Below are 20,583 nucleotides of genomic sequence, written 5' to 3' on the forward strand. Positions count from 1 at the left end.
TTGCAGGTTGGGTTTTATAAGGAGTGGAAACAAAAATCCTGAGATCTCTCCTTACAACCCCATCTGGCTACTGTTTGTTTATAAATGAAAACCTGGAGGAAAATTAAATTACACTTAAATTTATACTTCACTATATTTTTTATATTATTGCAGACCACTGTTTGTTCGTTATATGAACCTCAATGCTATATCTCAATGAATACCTCCATGGGTATTGGAGGCACTGTACTATATTGGTTCTGTACTTGCTTGTAGGGTTCATAGAGTAACATTGGGGGTGGGTGCTCTTAGACCTGCTGGCGTTTGTGCTATTGTGTTCGGCAGGGAATGTCTGAAACCTTAGACCAATGGCCAGACTCAGTATAAGGCAGCTTCTTATGTTCCCAACTGGGGAAGAGCAAATTGCTTTCAGAACAACAGTATGGTTTCCTAATTTCCATAAACACGTATTAAACATTTTCTTCACAGTGGGGAAAAACGATGAACACTAAAGATAAAACAGCAAATCCCCTTTGCTCTGAGCAGTGGGTGCATGGCAAATTTGCAAGAACAGAAGCTTTAGGCCTGCTGAAGTAAAGGAGTCATGGTGATAAACATTTTCGGTGAAAAGATTTCATACAATGAACATCTGAAAAGAGTAAACCCTTCCTTTTAATGTCAGACTAGATTAAGGGTTTTGATGTGAGATGCATCTACCTACAAGCTATCATTTGAGTGATGCAGAGGCCACCTCAAAACTCTTACAAATATATAGGAGCACAAGAAGAGGAGGAGATATGTAATTTTTCTGTTCAGGTGTTCAGGTATTTAGAGATCTTGCAAGACTGTCTTATAATTTTGCTCAGGGAACTGCTACTTTTCAAGGCTCTTTTAAAAAGACCCAATAAGGGTAAAAAGCAGGTATGTGGCAGTATAATAATAATAATAATAATAATATGCTGAAACCCATAATTAGAAGACATAATGAAGACATAATGCAGGAAACAATTTCTATACCTGTTCAAAGCAATTAACATCCATCCATCTTTCTATTAGATTCTTATACGACCCTCATACCACATACAATTATAGGTGCAGTTAAAGTAAAATCTGCTGGTGCTTGGGCAAAAAGATGAGCCCAGCAAATCACGAATCACATACAGAACATAGTGAAATCAGGGCACCGCATCATCAATCAGATATAATTAAATGAGAGGTGAACCTAGGGTCCATCTTTCAGTCAGGGGGACTGAATGGGATTGATGCCTCCTGTCTCAGTCTGCTGCATCAATGCAGTGATTTCATTGTTTGTAAAAGAAAGACTTTCATGGTGATCCAATGCTAATCACATGTAAGCCTTACTTAGGTATCCCAGCTAGTCAACCACCATCAACTTGACTGTGTTGTGCCACATTGTTTTTTCTATTCTAGCAACAAATCCAGGTCAGCAACTGCAAAGAACAAGTGTCATCTTGAAAGTCATTCAGGTTTGTGCTTGTAACAAAAATAATGACTGTCTCCCAAAGTGCACAGTTGAAGTAGAGATACCATAATGAGGAAGAAAAATACAAAGTGAAACTGAAAGAAAAATGAGGAAACTAATGAGCCCTATCTTGGATCTTGTTGGTTACCAAACCAACTGGTTCAGTTAACATTGTAACAAAGGTGAGTGTTAAAAGGACATTAAAAAGAGAAACAGACATTTTGGAAATGGTTCTCTATTACATGCTCAGTCATCAGTTATTGCCTTTGGAAGATTGGAAAATGGGCCAATCTGTCTTTCTAAGCAGCCCACTGAAACAAAACAAAACCAAACAAAAATACCCCTTGAAACATTCCAGAAAATTGCAGAATATTTACAAAGGAAATTGTCAGTTGGTTGACAAGAGAAGTAAAGTGGTTGTCATTTGCTGTGGAAGCTCCAAATGTCAATGCAGGAAACATCAGAAAACTGTCCCTCTGCTACATCTTGTATTTAACAAAGTAAGAAGGGAAGAAGAAGGAGAAAAAACCCCAAACATTTTAGAGGAATATTAAATGGGAAGCTACAAGGAAGATAATTTAAAAAAAATGTTAGGGACATAGAACAAGTGTTAGTCACAGATATCATTTAGGTTTGAATGCTTGAGACAGGATTTGCATTATTAAAGGTGGCACTGAATTATTTTTATGACTAAACACTTCCCTGGATTTCTGGTAAGCCTTTAAATTATTTTCTTTGGCATGTTAACAAGCAATAGATTGTGAAGCAATCCTCCGGATGTGGCATCGCGGTCACTCAAGTTGATCTTTTGTTTCTTCTTTCCCTCAGGATGTGGGATCTTTTGATTGTCTGAGGAAATAATTTGAATGGCACATTACAGTTTGAACATGGAATGTACCTAATCTACACCCCCTCTTTCTGCAAACAGCCAAGAGCTCAGAACTCCCCTCTCCACGCATATCAGGATTATCTACAGTTCAAGATTAGTTTCTGCAGCATTCAGAGTACAAACAGAAGAAAGGCTATTATCTTTTTTTCCCTTCTCCCCCAGGCCTAATTAGCCAATTAAATCGGACCCTGGTAAAAGCTGGATAAATACTTCCTGATTGTATCCCATTTAACTTGCTTGTTTCAGAAATATAAACACATCTCCAGGTGACAGGTTATGCAGCAAAGGCTATTCTAACAGCTTCCTTTTCTGTCATTCTGTTTCTGTGTGTACATATTGTAACTGTTAACCTGAGGGCGGGAACCGTAAGTTAGGCTCTGTAACAGATAGGAATGAATATGAAATGTGTACAGCTGGCAGCGGAGAGAGCAATCTATAACCAAAGTGCAGAAACACAGGAGTTCGAAAACAGAAAGAACTGCAGAGACAGTAAGAGCTTCTTCATCGTAATTGGAGCGTTTTCATTTCCCTTGAAGAATTCCTGCTACATTACATGTACTCTGTGGCTAATGAAGCAAATAAATATGTCATGGTACCCAATGGAACTGCACTAGTGCCACAGGTTGCAGAAGAGGAGAGCTAAAAAAATATACCGTCAAACATCAGCCTTCAGAGAAGGGCACAGCAAGACAAAGGACCCAGTTATAGAGCTGCAAATAAAATGTTTTAAGTGAAATATACAAATGTGACACTAGAGGCTGATGGTGAGCTATGCCGAATTCAAGGTATTTTTCAAAACGTTTTTTAAAAAAGCATTTCCCCAACTTTTTTATATGTGTGTAGATTCTACCAAAGGGAAAGCCAACAGATTCAATGAGTGGGTTTCAAACACAAACAAGGAGCTTTAACCTGGACTTGTTTATCAGGCTGTCCCTAGCATCCAATTACTGAATCTTTGCTAATATGCATGAGTCAAAGAAAACTGGGAAGCTCAAGGAGCCAAAAGAACTATCCCTTACACTTAACTGCATCAGAAAGCCAGTGTGATCATGGCAGCCTTCACTAAAAAGATGTCCTTTTAAAAAAAATGGACTACACCTCCCATAATGCCCAGCCCTCATGGCCTTATTGGCTGGTGTTGATGGGAATTGTAATCCAAATCACCTAGAAGTTACTAGGGTTGGGAAGGTTTGCTTAGAGTTTGGGACTTGGACTGGAGAAAGTTGGCTTCTCATCGTGGTTCATCTCATGGGGAGATCTCTGCCTAACCTCTAAGGGTGGATTTTGGAACAGACTGGGACACAGCTGTATATCCCATGGTACCTTGCAGTATTTTTGGCAGGATGGAATGGAGGTAGCCCATGTATACCACTTCTTGGAAGAAGGATGGGATATAAATGTGAGTAATAATAATAACCTAAGAATTGATGCTTTTGAATTATGGTGCTGGAGGAGACTCTTGAGAGTCCCATGGACTGCAAGAAGAACGTATCCATTCTTAAGGAAATCAGCCCTGAGTGCCCACTGGAAGGACAGATCATGAAGCTGATGCTCCAATACTTTGGCCACCTCATGAGAAGAGAAGACTCCCTGGAAAAGACCCTGATGTTGGGAAAGATGGAGGGCACAAGGAGAAGGGGACAACAGAGGACGAGGTGGTTGGACAGTGTTCTCGAAGCTACAAACATGAGTCTGACCAAACTGTGGGAGGCAGTGGAAGACAGGAGTGTCCAGCGTGCTCTGGTCCATGGGGTCACAAAGAGTCGGACACGACTAAAAGACTAAACAACAACAACAATAATATAGATCTCATGATGTATAATTTGGGAAATAGTAAACTTCCTTAAGTCAGATAATTGGTCAATCTAGCTTGGTAGTGACTCTGTACTGATAAATAATAATTTCAAAGTTGGGGACAGACATCATAGTAATTTCAGGGTTGGGGACAGATACTAGGAACTGAACCCCTGTCACAGTTGGTAGTTCACTAGGCTTGTGTGTTCTTTTTAAAGGAAGGCAACAGTGTGTTGGGAAGTTCTCCTGGAAATGCAAATATTGCAATTTTATTCCCTGTGCAGATGTGGTGTCTTTTAATCAGAAATCTAGGTAGAATAACTGGACAAGAAGGTATTGTAGGCAACTGATAGCATCCTTGGTAAAGCGATTCTGCAGCTGAAGTTGAAGTAAGTGGCTTGGTTAGGGATTAAAATTATTTTTGTTTTGTTCTCATTACATCTATTGGAGAAAACATGGCTATCCCTAAAATCCAAGGAGCAGTTCTAGTAAAATCCTTGACTTCTAAGTTGATATGGTCTCATTGATTTTAGCTGGCTTAAACCCAAGTACTCTGGCTTAATTGATCTGTGTGAATTCCGTTAGAAAAATATTGAATCGACGCTTGGCAGACTGAGACATAAAAAAAAGTACAGCAATATATGACCTCATTTAAAGAGCGTTACAGAAATTGAAGAGTAGGAAGCTAAAACACCATTTTAGAGAAAAGGGATATGAACTGATCAATTTGTGGGGGTGGGGAATGGGGAGGGAGAATTTAGTTTAACAGCTGTATTCAAGCAGGAAGGAAAAATAATTGAACAAGATATCCATAGACAATTTCTTGAGGAGTGGTTTCATGCAGGGACCACGCCATCTCACAAGGAGGCACTTTATTTATGCAGAAATTCACTAAAAAAAGAAATTCACAGAAATTCTCTCCCACACTGATCCCTGGATCTGCATACTCTGCTCATGGATCTAGAGTGTGGATGGGGAAACTTTTCCAACCTAACTTTCTGTCATTTTTACAATGCAACAATTAAAACTACAAAGACAGGAATTAATTTGAAACAGGATTCGCCAAGGTTTACCTGTTCTGAATACCAGGGTTTCAGTGAAAACAAACAGCGCCTCTAACCCTCTACACCTCATCACTGAGTAACCATAACCTTGCCTTAGACATCTGGGATTCAGGACAGGTCTTCCTCTTTTGTCACAAGGCTATTGTTTCAGGGATTGTTCAAACTAGAATACAGTGGTACCTCGCAAGACGAATGCCTCGCAAGACGAAAAACGCGCAAGACGAAAGAGTTTTCCGTTTTTTTGAGTCGTTCCGCAAGACGAATTTCCCTATGGGCTTGCTTCACAAGACGAAACGTCTTGCGAGTTCTTGCGAGTTTGTTTCCTTTTTCTTAAAGCTGCTAAGCCGTTAATAGCTGCTAAGCCACTAACAGCCGCTAAGCTGCTAAGCCGCTAATAGCCGTGCTTCGCAAGGCGAAAAAACCGCAAGACGAAGAGACTCGCGGAACGGATTAATTTCGTCTTGCGAGGCACCACTGTACTAGAAATCAGGAGACAGATCATACCCCCTTATGCTTACAACCCACTCTTCAATCCAGACATTAGCAATAGATGTTCTAAAAGAATTTAATGCCACTGCCAGCACATTTTAGACCAAACCACTTGGATTTTTACAAAACATTTTGGCATATAAATTAAATATGTATTAATTAACATTTTGATATGAAAACTGCACCAGGGTGGGGAGCCTGTGGCCCTCCAGATGTTTTGGGACTCCAGTTTCCATAATCCCATACCATTAGCCAGACTTTCTGGAGCTGATGTGGGGCTGGAGGAAAAATTTGTTCTGTTCACATTTAGCTGAGGCAGCCCAGAAAGATGGGCAGCGTATAGATAATAAATTAATGTTGTTGTTGCTGCTGCTGCCATTATTATTATTACTATTATTATTAGGCTTTGAACCAGTCTTCCTGATTTGAAACTTAGTATCTTAGTCCCCATGCTACACTAGCTACACAGTCAATTTAAGAGTTCTTTCTAAATGCAGATACAGGAGTACCTCGGGTTACATACACTTCAGGTTACATACGCTTCAGGTTACAGACTCCGCTAACCCAGAAATAGTGCTTCAGGTTAAGAACTTTGCTTCAGGATGAGAACAGAAATCGTGCTCCGGCGGCGCAGCAGCAGCAGGAGGCCCCATTAACTAAAGTGGTGCTTCAGGTTAAGAACAGTTTCAGGTTAAGTACGGACCTCTGGAACGAATTAAGTACTTAACCCGAGGTACCACTGTACATGAGGAACTGAGAAGGAACCAAGGAGAATTTACCTACGTCTTTCCAAATTTCCCAGTGTTTCACACCTTCTTTCAAGTCACTCAACAAACTTTTGAAGTGGAAAGAAATCAACAAGCCAGCATCTGTCAAACGAGTGTGCTACTCATCTAAATAATCAGTGCATTGAAATGGTAGATAATCTCCTCTGTATACCTGACTTAATGGCAGATGTAGACTTAAATGCTTTTGTGATCACGAAGCATCTGCTTAGAGAGCAAAGTGGACAATATTTTCCAAAGGTTGCCTAAATCTTTGTTTTACGTAAACCCTAGACATATGCCAGATTGGCACTCAAGGGCAGGAAATTATGTGGTTAAAATATTTATACAATGCCTATTTAGGTTGTGCTGTGTCTAGAAATGTTAAGAAGTGGAGTTGCTTACTAATGGCTCCTGCACACCAAAGTGAAAACGAAGGAAAGTGAGGTGTTCGATACCAGTCAGGTATCAGGGGAAAACAAACAAAACAAAACAAATATGGCCTGTCTGTCAGGTAAGTTGTCTGTTATGGGCTGTTTTGCAATTTGCAGAAGGAGACAGATGCCTGCATTTCCACAGTGTGTCGACCAGAATCTTTTTTCTCTAACACACTGGAAGAAGTGATGCATTTATGCAGACATCTGGGTTTGTGGGGAGGGGGAAGAGCCAGAGAGCCTTGCCCAAAAGCAGTTGGTGTGTCAAAACAGTCAAGCTTCACCAACACATCCCCTTAGGCCCTCAGGATGAAGATGAAGGATGAGGAGAGAAAGCATGCAGGTTTAAAACCTCCACATATAATTAACACTTCCAACCTCTGGGAAAAGTGTTTGCTTCTCTTGAAAAATTATGAGGAAATGTCATACTGATGTTTCTTATGCTGCTTTTTGGCCCTCCTTATAGGACAAGGTAGGGATGCTGGTGGCGCTGTGGGTTAAACCACAGAGCCTAGGGCTTGCCAATCAGAAGGTTGGTGGTTCGAATCCCTGCGACAGGGTGAGCTCCCGTTGCTCCGTCCCTGCTCCTGCCAACCTAGCAGTTCGAAAGCATGTCAAAGTGCAAGTAGATAAATAGGTACCGCTCCAGTGGGAAGGTAAACGGCATTTCCATGCACTGCTCTGGTTTGCCAGAAGCAGCTTAGTCATGCTGGCCACATGACCCGGAAGCTGTACGCCGGCTCCCTCGGCCAATAAAGCGAAATGAGTGCCACAACCCCAGAGTCGGTCACGACTGGACCTAATGGTCAGGAGTCCCTTTACCTTTACCTATAGAACAAGGTAGGATTGTAGAACTCTGGGAATGGTGAGCACTGTCCTTTATATCCCAAATCCATGATTTGTGATACTTTTGTTAAAACTAACCAATATATCGGAAGTTAGCAAGCAGACTTTTAAGGCCTCCAGCATTCTTCACCAGGCTGGACATTGTGCAAATCAGATGGTACAGGGGGTGGCAGGTGGATCCAGAAGTGACTTGATGCTCAATCCATGAAAGCCTTATTCAGGCATTTAGAACCCATGATAAATCTCCATGTGCATGTTGAACATATAAAATGCAGCAGTTACACAGATGTGTCTCCAGCCCCAAGCAAAACACACCAAGAAAGAGCAACACCATAGATGTTGATTCTCCTTCCTTGCCAGAAAGAACACTCAGCTCCAGCTGTCCTGTTGCCCTGGAACTGCAGAAGCGAGAGGAATGGACACTCTGCCCCCATCCATCTACCAACAAGACAAGAGTCTCCAACTGCTCTTCAAGTGTCAACACTCCAGCAAAGAGAAGATCAGCAGAATACAAAAATATAGCATGCAGCTCATTCCACCAACATTCATGCTTGTGGAGAAACTGTCAATCGCCACAAGTGCTCCTTATAATTTTTGTTTCTCAGAGAACAGTTTAAAGATACAAAGTTTCTCCTCTCCCCATTTTTCATTGCGGCAACCCCAAATCGAAAATAATGTGCATTGACTATAAGGAAGACGGTGGAGGGTGTCTGGGGACAACTTTCCATTTATTTTGCTTCAGTGATTTACTGAATGCAGAAGAGAGAGTTTATATGGAGGGGCTGAGAAGGAAGTCTTTCATAACTGCTATAAATGAACATTTTGTGAGGATAGAAAAGGATCTTCTTCCTTTTAATCATTGGGTCTGTCTCATGGAGAGAGAGAGAAAAAACCCCGACAGTTATGTGATGTATGTATGAGCACCATTACCTTTTACTGTAATATACACATGTCAAGACATCTCATATATAGCTCTTCTCTCTGGTGGATTAGCTGATGGAAGTGGTTCTTTAACTCACTGGTTAGGGACATGTGTTTTTTTGAATCTCAGCAGCGCAAGTTGAGATTTCTGTGTTAGAGGGCTATGCAGTTGCCTGGTGACTGGAGTGTGAAATAAGGTTCTGCCAGCTCCTGCTTTCAAGTACCTATTTTTCCTCTGCAGAACTGTCATGATTAACTGGCAACCCATTTGTTATGTATCTATCTGTAAATGCGAGCAGAGGGCTACTGAAACTTTTTACTTTTCTAAAGTGTAAAAATAACTTCTCTAGAAGCAGGTACTTAATACATGCCATTTCCTCCAAAGCGGGGGATATTTTAACACTATATCAAAATGGGAAGCCCACCAATATGGACAGGGATTAGCTGAACATGGAGATAAACTGCACCCACCCACATCCACATACTAAATTACTCATCTATCTTTTGATGCCTCTTTGAAGCCATTCTGTCTTTCTCATTGGAAAGGCATGGATTGGATCTGTCAGACTTGGACAATCCATACATGTTAGCCTTGTAAAGCCACTGAGCCAGAAATGAATGAAATGGAAAGAAAGCTATTGGTACACTTTGTTTGGTAGAGCCAAACCAACCAACCTCATGCTCCTTAAAATTCATGGACGATGAGGAATGGAAACCTTAGGAAACCCAAGTTCTCATCAGTATCATCATACTTGAATTCCATGGACTGAGGCTTTCCTGAACTTGTCCTTATGTTGTCCTTGTGGTATCATATAATATAGCTGGATAACTGCTAATGGCCCAGTATAACCTCCTTATCACTGCCCTCTCCATGGGAACATAGGAAGTTGTGTTATACTGAGTCTGATCATTGGTCTATCTGGCTCTGTATTGTCTAGAATGAGTGTCAGTCACTCTCCAGGATTTGAGACAGAAGACATTCCCAACACTCCTAATTATGGCTGAACCCTGACTCCTCCCCACTACTGCCATTGCTGCTTCAACAGCCACCTGGGGAGTGAGGGAATAGAGTCTGGAAGTGTTTTTTCTTCCCTAGTTCAGACTGAAATCTGAACTAGAGAACTTTGGTATGAGGGTATGCTGGCTAGCAATACTGACATGCTTCATGACATGAGCATGCCTACTGCATATTAAGTTTGACAATATCACCACTATTGGCAACACAGAAGCTAAAGATTTCTCTCTGTGTTTGTATCTATATACAGTGGCACCTTGGGTTAAGTACTTAATTCGCTCTGGAGGTCCGTTCTTGACCTGAAACTGTTCTTATCCTGAGGTACCACTTTAGCTAATGGGGCCTCCCACTGCTGCTGCTGCCGCGTCACCACCGCACGATTTCTGTTCTCATCCTGAAGCAAAGTTCTTAACCCAACGTACTATTTCTGGATTAGCGGAGTCTGTAACCTGAAGCGTCTGTAACCCGAGGTACCACTGTATGTTTATCTATCTATCATCTATATCTATCTATCTATCTATCTATCTATCTATCTATCTATCTGTCTGTCTATCTATCTATCTATCTATCTATCTATATCTATACACACACACACACACACACACACACACAGTTGCCTTGCAATCTCTTGTAGATAAATGGCTGTAATAACAACCTTCTTCTTAACCTGCTTAAAGTCCCTGGGAAAATATGTCCCAAGGTTTAAATTATGTTTACATCCTGGCATTGTCTGCTACGAAAGAATCTTCTGAAGATGTATCGGGTTACTGGAGAATATTTCCATTTGATAACATCCATAGTATAGTTCAAAGTCAAGGTCAAATGCAAAGGAACTGCATGGAGAAATCTGTTCGATGAGACACACAGAAGAGGAAGGCAAACAAAGCAGGCGAGCGTGTATCTTCTTGTTAATTAAGATTTGCTCAGCTCGTGTTTATATTTCAGTAATGACAGAACAGTTCTTTTTATTATAAGTTGGATGGCTCTCAGGGTTGTTGAAAGGTTTACAAAATGGGTTGGTATTAGTGTGGTTCATGCAAAATAAACAGAGGAACTATCAGTTCCAGATGTCCTCCCATGCTTTGAGAAATCAAGTTGCTTGCCAAAGCTTTACTGGCTCTGCACCTTCATTTAGTGAATCTTGAATGACATAAACAAGATTGTTTTCTCCCTAAAGGGAAAGCCATATGCTCATAGATCTAGCAAAGCCCTCCAACCCAATGGATGCAGACAGTGCAGTTGTCTTATGGCTTCTCCTCTAGCAAGTCTTTGCTGTCAGTTTGTTCAAACACTCAGTCATTACTAACTTGTTTTCTGTAAACACACATGCACACAAAAACTGCTTCTCGGTTGGGAAAGCCTCTCTCATTTTCCTCACTAATTCTGGTTCTTCTCTCTGTGTTGGAGCAATTGAATGGCAAAATCATTTGCCAAACTGTCAGTAGGAGATGATTTTTTTTTTCTTTTTGCAAAAGGAAAAATGGGAATTGCATTACCTTTGTTGCATTGTTAAAGAGTGGAAATTTAAACTCAGAAAGTTAAAGTAAAGGGGAAGCAGTGGTCTCCTACCCTAAACATAGGCATGCTCCAAATCCAAAGTACACAGAGTGGCGTCACTGAAGAAATTTTCCCAAATGTACTGGGGTTGGAATTTTTCTCCCTCTTGTCTTATCCCCACAATCTCCTTGTGCATGTGTACACATATACAATTACACAGTGCTGAAAGCTCTGCTCCACTTGTTACATACATTCCTCTACTGTTCAGCCATGTGCCAGTAAGCTAACTATTTCATTTCTTTAAGAAACATACCTGCTTAATTAGAATGTAGAAACCCCCCAATGGGTCTTGTTGGAGAAGACTGCAGCTCCAAACATGCAGAAACATTTACAGCTGGGTTAGCAAACATTGAATAAAGTAGAATGGAAACTGCAAATGGCAGCAGTAATGAAGCATCTAAGTCCTAACCTGTTCTGCTAACAGAAAAGCAAAAATGAAGTTATACTTTGAAAGAATGATTGTCCGATTGTACACTAGATGATATCTTAGTATCCATGCGGATGTTTTCAGGTGTGTGTGGCTTGCTGTTTGCTCTGGTGGAATTTTACATAGTTAATTAAGTTATCATTCTATTATTCCACACCTTTTCATTTCAATGCCAAGGCCATTCATTTCAATGCACACGGGGACAATACAGGCATCAACTATGTATCATTTATGGACAGAAAACAAGTGACTATCAATGCATTTGTAGGATTGATATTTTGTTATGGATGTAAGCAAATATTTCTGTTCTTGTTCACATTTCCTGTCTGAGCACTCTGACATTCTTAGTCAAGGCAGATAGACGTGGCTTGGTCCACCATGCCACATGGAAAGGACCATAGGCCAGATGTTCCCCATCACTGATGTAAGAGGAGATAGCATTTTCCAATGTCCCCATCAAATTTGGATGTGTCCATGCCTCAAAACAGAAACAGTTGGGGCATTTGAAAATGAAGTAGACTGGAATTTTCAGTAATAAGATTAGATCACCTGCTTTTTTCTGCTGTTTTGTCGAAATGAATTTATTCCTCAACCCAAATGTATAGGTTCCCAAGTCCAAATTTTACTTCAGCTTCAAAGAGCCTTGTTCTGTGTTGTGTTTTCCCCTCAGAATCAAGAGAAGTTTAGACTCAACAGGATGGTGTCCACCTGAAGAAAAAGCAAAGTAAGCACATTAACCAATTAGAAGAGATTCAGTTCTAAACCGAAAGATAAGGAAACGTCTGCTTCAGCAGCTGGAAAAAAAAGTTCAGCTGGGTCTTGTGAAGCAGAATGTTCTCCTTTCTGGCCTGAGGGAAGAAAAGATCTGTCATCCTGATATCCCTGCCTTTTCCTTATGGCAGTTCCAGTAATGATGCAACTTGAAGATAAAGCACTTCAGAATTTACCCATTATCTAAGAGCCAAGATTTCAACTTCAGGCTTGTTCCCCTTGATTTTCATTCCCTCTCTCTTCTTCCCACTCTTCAAATCTTCTCCTTGGTTTTTCCTTTCCCTCCACAACCCACAGCAGCATCTGCCTTACATAGGGATGATTTTTTTTTCTTAAAACCTCAATTCGTGTGAATTTTCTTCTTCCTCCTGAATCACTCCTTGATATCAATGAGATGTGAGGTTTTCGTTTAATGGTTTCACTAAAAATAAGAAAGGGACAAGGCATTTCTAGCTTCTGCCCACTTCTCCCTCCTACTGTCAATTACCAGTTATTCTTGAGAGTACTTCTTGCCCCATTTCCTGTCCCTCCACAAAAGCATTCCCATCTGGATCCCTTGTGGGACCTTGCAGCAGAGAGCAGTATTCTTTATATAAACAGAGTTTTGTGATTTTCTAAAGAATATCATACACAAGCACAAACACATACTTGTGCACATACTTATACTTATTTATTAATACTTCTAAAATTATGCTGCAGAAATATATTATATGGAGCTTGACCCTTGCTTTCTTTTATTTCTTTAAAACATTTATAAACTGCTTAATATTTGATGCACAATATATGTCTTTTTTCATAGACTTTTATCTATAATACAGTTAGTCAGAAGCATACCACCACAGCATAAAAGATGCTCTGAGATAAGGGCCTGGAACCAGAAGAGATGTCCTGTATTGTCCTGGTCCCAAGAGGGTTGACTTGTGTCTGTATGTTGCTGAGGTCAGTAGTTGACAGGATGAGTTAAAGAGTGAGAGATTAGGGTCTCTTCTGATGTAGTAGGGGTTAAAGTGCTAGTGCTGCTAATGACTTGGAGTTTGGTGTGTGTAGCCTTCTACCACCATTTCAACTGATGATCATACCAGTAATGAAAAGTGTCAAAGTACGTTTCCAAAATAGCCCACCCATTTCATAACATTTTACAGAGGCAACAGGAAAAGGTTGCCTACCTTTGGCCAGGAGGGCACCACACTGGAGGAAGGTAGTTGCACTGAAACAACAACCCACTGCAAAGTGCTATAAACTTCAATAAAACTGCTGCTCACTAAAAGCCAATGTCTTCTCTCTTCGTTCCATATGTGTGTGGGTGAAATTGATCTCACTTTCTCTTTGAATCAGGGATGAAACAAAGCTTCAACTTTTAAAACTGAATAAATCTGAGCTGCTTTTTCTTTAGAAAAAGAACAAGAACACTTTTAACAGTTTTTAATAGAATATTTAAAGAGAGAAGTAACTGGATGTTCTTATTTTGAAGTTTAAAAAGTTTGTGGCATACCAAGTCAGAAATCAAAGTTAAAGCACTTGCAAAATTAGGTTCATTGCATACGTTTAGGTAGGATCAGGCAATCCAATAGCTGAATCTAAGTCAGTATTTGAGATTTTATCCTAAGAGTCCCCAAGCCAAGTTTGGGGGGACAAACTGGGATCACACCAAATTGTCTAGCAGCAGGACAAGATCAAAATCAGGTGGTCTGTTTACAAAGTGAATGGGAATTTATGTGCTAGAGTAGGAAATAGAAAACTGGAGGATGTAGGTATAAAGCATGGCCAAATATGCAGTCATTTCACATAATAGAAGATACATCTCAATATAGCCACGATCAAAGGAATATATTACAACTCTAGGACATACCACAGGAAGCCTGGAACTATTCATGGTCAGCATTGAGCCAGAATCCTAAAATATGGGTGTTTCTCTTGGAGTAGACTTCTGGGAGTTTGAGCAGCCAGACCTTTAATAAGAGAGTGATCCAGGTCATAGGCCTGCAACTCTTCACAATTACTAGTTTCAACTTTCAAACCTGGATGCTAAAGACTGGTAACTGCGCTTCCCCGGGAAATGTAAGCCAAGCAATTTCATTCTTACATTTTCTAACCTCAAAATTTATTCTGGTACATTGATTGCTCAATAACGCCGTATTAATGTGCTAAAGTAAAGGTAAAGGTACCCCTGCCCATACGGGCCAGTCTTGACAGACTCTGGGGTTGTGCGCCCATCTCACTCAAGATGCCAGGGGCCAGCGCTGTCCGGAGACACTTCCGGGTCACGTGGCCAGCGTGACATCGCTGCTCTGGCGAGCCAGAGCCGCACACGGAAACGCCGTTTACCTTCCCGCTGGTAAGCGGTCCCTATTTATCTACTTGCACCCGGAGGTGCTTTCGAGCTGCTAGGTTGGCAGGCGCTGGGACCGAGCAGCGGGAGCGCACCCCGCCGCAGGGATTCGAACCGCCGACCTTTCGATCGGCAAGTCCTAGGCGCTGAGGCTTTAACCCACAGCGCCACCTGCGTCCATTAATGTGCTAGAAGTGGTTAAACCTAGTGTGGTGGGGCATCAGCACTCACCTGACCTCAGAGGCAATTCAGTGTTTTGCAGGTCAGAAGAGTGGCACCACCCCACCCCACCATCTACTATTGTTGAAATCTCACCTTAAATAAAATGAAATACAACTAAAGGATTTCCATTTAAGAACCCAATTGAAGAGCCTATGAAGTCAGTTTTATCCTTAAAATGAAGGACTCTTCACTGACATCCACTCTTGGATTTCCTCTCATGTTGTTTAACTTACGATGGTACAAAAGCCTTGCTCTCTACCTCATTCCCTCCATAATATACCTTTAGCTTCTGATCCTGCTTCTGCTTTATGAATGGAATATCGAACCATGCAGAATGATAAAATATTGCTTCACAGATCATCTCTACATAGTTTCATTTCAAGATGGAGAAGAAAGTTCTCCCTGTAAGAATCTTCCAGCTAATGCAATGGCTGTTCTCAAAGGTGAAATGTCCAAAACTTAATTTTCGCTTCGTATTTTGATGGGTCAGGCTCTTTTTAATTATGGATGTTGCACTGGGCATGTGGTAGCATATTCCTTCTCCATTCAAGAAAATTAGAAAGACTGATCCCATTTTTTAAAAATCTCAGGAGATTGCTCATGTCCTAATCATCCACTTGGTGTATGTAGCTCATGAGCAATATGAAGAAACACAGGTCTAGACAGTGACATGAATGCAAGGGATACATTCTGCCCATTCTTAAAAAAGAGATTCACTCTCACATTTGAATCAGTTCACATTTAAAGGTGAACTGACGTAATTCCCACTTTCTGAAACAAATCCCACCTTTGGAAGTTTCACTTATTAAAATGTTGTAATGTTGTTCTCCAGTTATGTGCTAGCAATGCATCTAGTAGCGTAAGTAAGGTAAAGGTACCCCTGCCCGTATGGGCCAGTCGTGTCCGACTCTAAGGTTGTGCGCCCATCTTACTTAAGAGGCCAGGGGCCAGCGCTGTCCGGAGACACTTCCGGGTCACGTGGCCAGCGTGACGAAGCTGCTCTGGCGAGCCAGCACCAGGGCAGCACACAGAAACACCGTTTACCTTCCCGCTATAAAGCGGTACCTATTTATCTACTTGCACTTAAGTGTGCTTTCGAACTGCTAGGTGGGCAGGAGCTGGGACCGAACGACGGGAGTTCACCCCGCCGCGGGGATTCGAACCACCGACCATACAATCGGCAAGTCCTAGGCGCTGAGGTTTTACCCACAGCACCACCCACGTCCCATCTAGTAGGGTAGAATATAAATAAAAATGAATATGCATGTTCATATATTCAAATATACATTCATATGAAAATAAGAACATGCATTATGTTAGGGGAAATTGCTTTGCAGAAATGTGTATATTAAGCAAAATTGCATGCAAGCCTGTGTCTATTAGGAGAAATCCACACTAATATGCTAGTGAGATTTCACGAGCACTTAAAAAAAAAAAGAACTCAGTGTTTTTTTCCCCCCTAGGGTAACTTAAGGTTATGCATTACCAGCACTTTCCCCAAAATGTTAAAAGTCCACTTACTGTAACAGCATGGTGAGTACCAGCGCCTTTAAAAAATAAAAATCACTGTGCCAGCTGATGTGGAAATGTGAAGAACTGAGCATAAGATTGGAAAAATGCAAAACATAATTGGCGGATTAACCCATCCCTATCTGGGAATAAGCCTCATTGACTTTAATAGAGGTTACATCTAAGTAGACATGGTTAGGATGGTGCTGTAAGCAAGTAAGGATTTCCTCCTAAGGATCTCCCCCCCCCCAAGAGAAATATGCCAGTTCTTGGCTCATACAGGGAGGCCTATCAAAATCCTTTCACTCTTTATGGAAAGCCCCAACACACTGTGAAACCTTGCCAAGAGCTGACATCTCTAATTGGCAGCTGCTGCTATCACATGGACGGCTGATTAATAAATTAGTAAATTCTTCAGCAGCAAGGAGCTGTCTGATATTATTAAGAACTACTTGCTCACCACAGATGCTCAGTCTGCCTATTTTCCACATGAGTTCAATGTGGAAAGACTGTGATCCGTGTTGATCATTATTCAATGCACAAGCAATGGCTATCGACAGAGATTTATACAGTCTCAGCAGAAAAGAATAATAAAAGTAATAAGAAGCCTCATAAACTGTGTGGGGAAAGGGGAGGTGGCTATGGAGGCATGTACAAGCGCAATTGAAAGAAACTATGAAGTGAAGAACAAGCAGCTACAGTCAGCAGCATATCATATCACACACACACACAAACTTCTTACTAAATAAGAAATTCCTTGAAGAACTGATTGTCAAAGTAAAAATGGGGGATCTTTCTCATAAGTGTGTTAAGAGATGTCTTTGTATCCACACTTTAGGGAAAGTTACACTAAAAGCCAATTAAGTCCCACTGATTTCCATGGGTGAATTATCACATGCTTATATATCTTTAACTGAAGCCAAGTGGGCTTATGGTGAACTCTTTTGCATGTCTACTCTGATGTAAGTCCCAGTGAGTTCAATGGGACTTACGTCCATTCCAGAGTTTATAGGCTACCGAGCTCAATAGTTCTCAACTTTGGCTACAACATTTCTCTTTTGTCTTTTTAAAAGGGGGGTTAAATATAATTTGGGATCCCCTAAAACAATACAGTCGTGCCTTGGAAGTTGAACGGAATCTGTTCTGGAAGTCTGTTTGACTTTCAAAACATTCAAAAACCAAATCGCTCCTGCAGCCAATCAGAAGCTGTGGAAGCCCCATCGGATGTTTGGGTTCCAAAAGAATGTTCGCAAACCAGAACAATCAATTTCGGGTTTGCGGCATTCTGGAGCCAAAACATCCGAGTTCTAAGGCATTCAGCAACCAAGGTACGACTGTAATAGAATATCCACTGAAATAACAATATTCATCTCAATACTTTTCTTAAGATGGTCAAAGGAGCCATTCTAAAGAAAACTGGTTCTATTTATTCCTGATAGGGACAGCAACCTATACATGGAAGTTAAGTTGATTTGTTGCAGGTTTTCATGCGGGGATGGTTCTTATTTTCACCAGGGGGGCGCAGTTTCATTCCTATAAATAATGAATCCATCGTTTATGGATATATTTAATCTGGGAATTGATGTACTGTCATTTGTAGTACTGTCATTTGTAGCGACTCACTCAACACAAGAAGGCTGCCTAGACTAGCGTGATTGAAACCATGCAGCACAAACAGCTGAACAGACCATTGTGCATAGATGGCACGAAAGACTGATATTATTGGTAACTGTGGGTCTAATTATAACAGTGCTAAATAATACAAACACTGAATGAGCCATATCAGCGGGGAGAGAGAGGATCTGTCTCCAAAGACGAATAGCACATACCCAGATAATGTGGTCTTGCTTCCAGTCAGCTGATGCTTATTCCAAAATCAAGAGGAAATATCTATAATTAAAAGCAGCTCAATTTTGTCCTGATATTTGCAGGTATTTTGTAAAAGAGTACTTCTTCCTTCCCAGAGGGGAGTGGATGCCTTCTTCATATTCAGTAGTGCAGGTATGCATTGCTCTGCCCCCTACAGTCAAGGTGTTTGGGGCACCTATTCACATCTCTGGAACATCTGTCACTGGTGATGAAAAACATAGCACTTGTCTGCAGTCCCATCCTCCTCACACATTCCTTGACAGAGAAGAGGAATGAACTGTTTAATCACTTAAAGCTTCAATTTAATTTTAGGACTAGTGCTACACAAGCCTAGCAATTCTTGGTCGCATATAATCTTTGTGCCATTCCTGGATTCCTGTCAACACACCACTCATACATATCCAAAGTTGAAAGTACCTCATTTTAAAGTAGTTATGTGAGCTGTTTTGTCGGGTTCACAGGCAAGACACTCATACATTTCAGTGTGACATGTTAAATTGGAAGTTACATTAGTGTGAGCCAGTGGCGTAGCGTGGGGGGTGCAGGGGGGGCCGGCCGCACCGGGCACAACATCTGGGGGTTAGGGTTAGGGGGCGCAAATCCACGGGTTAGGGGGCGCAAATCCATGGGTTAGGGGGCGCAAATTACTTGCCTTGCCCCAGGTGCTGACAACCCACGCTACGCCACTGGTGTGAGCTTCTTAATATGGGTGAGAAGACACCAGAGACAAAGGAATGTAATCACTTTGATGCAGATAAATTGGTATAGGAAGAAACAGGGCATCTCTTCAATAGGAGAACAGAAAATAAAAACTTTAAATAAATTTTAGGAGATTCATACAATCAATAATGATGAGATTCATACAGTGGTACCTTGGGTTACATACGCTTCAGGTTACATACACTTCAGGTTACAGACTCCGCTAACCCAGAAATAGTGCTTCAGGTTAAGAACTTTGCTTCAGGATGAGAACAGAAATCGTGCTCTGGCGGCGTGGCAGCAGCAGGAGGCCCCATTAGCTAAAGTGGTGCTTCAGGTTAAGAACAGTTTCAGGTTAAGTACTTAACCCGAGGTACCACTGTATAATTAAAAAGGTACCCAGGACGTCAGCCCTGCTGTGTCTTACTGGGGCCTTCCTGCTCATTCTGCTCAGGCAGGTCTTCGACTGCTGGCCTCCAAATCCTACCCCAGCCACTGAGCTCATTCTTGAGTCTATTACTTGTATTTCACAGCTTCAATCTTTTCTTCTATTTTCTTCTTCCTTTTCTCTGTAACTCCCTGTCTCCTGACATCTTCACCTCCTCTTCTTGCTTGCAACTGCTTAAGCATCTGAAACAAGTACCTTAGTTTAGAAAGAACCTCTAAAATCTCACTGCACCACACTGGCTAGGCTACAGTTGCCCTCCGCCCCACCCAGTCAGCAGAAACATAATCATTCTCTCCCCTTCTCCAGCCACTATGCTATTTTATCATCACAGCAAACCTGTGGGGTAGGTTAGGATGGAAAGTGATGGGAAAGTGACTGGTCCACACCCAGTCATCCAGTGAGCTTCATATCTCGGTAGGGATTTGAACCTTGTCTGACATGCTAACCATTATACCACACTGCTCCCCTTCCATGTTTTGTTAGTATGATACGTATTGACACTTAGATTTCAGAATTACTTCCAAGCTGGTACCTTGCCCTCACAGTTCTTTGACTTCAAATTATAAACAGTGATTCTCCCTCTGAACACAGCCTAATGCAGGAAGGTGGGGAGGAGAAGGAAGAAGAGCACTAAAGCAAGCCATTTTAGCATCTTAACGGAAGCATCTCTGACAGCAACAGGGAAGGAGACTATTTCACCAGCCAGCACACATGTGTGCAGGTGTGGGCGGGTGAAGTTATAATGCCATTACTTGGAAACCTAGTGCCTAAACATTTCAAGTTGCAGCTCTTTAAAGTGTATCATGTCATTCTTTGTTCGGAATCAAAGCCACTGTTTTGCATTTCTTCCCCACCCCCTTGTGGTCCCCTCGTGGTCCCCTTTGGTGTCCTTTTTTTTTAAGAACCCACCCCCTTTTTTGCTTTTAGATTATTCTTCAGTGGCAGCTTGAACTAAACAACAAATTCTTCTCCTTGCTCCCTCACTGCAAAGAGACAGTTTATCATACATTTTGCATAGTGATGCATTATACTCTTGCGGCACTCACAACTTCCCCAGATCAGCAAAAGACAAGA

At 41.4% G+C, this 20,583-nt stretch overlaps 1 long non-coding RNA gene across 2 annotated transcripts; it reads right to left on the reverse strand.

Moving 5' to 3' along the window:
- Positions 1-991: 991 nt before the first annotated feature.
- On the reverse strand, positions 992-14,366 carry LOC307223770. 2 transcript variants are annotated; one of them, XR_013842260.1, is made up of 4 exons: positions 14,283-14,366; positions 12,212-12,370; positions 11,489-11,649; positions 992-2,311 (listed from the first exon to the last, which is right to left on the reverse strand). It is a non-coding gene; the product is annotated as an uncharacterized lncRNA (long non-coding RNA). The 2 variants fall into 2 exon arrangements; XR_013842261.1 differs by having other exon boundaries at positions 11,489-11,652.
- Positions 14,367-20,583: the final 6,217 nt, after the last annotated feature.

This window comes from Podarcis cretensis, assembly GCF_951804945.1.
Source record: "Podarcis cretensis genome assembly, chromosome: 9".
In the NCBI taxonomy this organism is placed as follows: domain Eukaryota; kingdom Metazoa; phylum Chordata; class Lepidosauria; order Squamata; family Lacertidae; genus Podarcis; species Podarcis cretensis.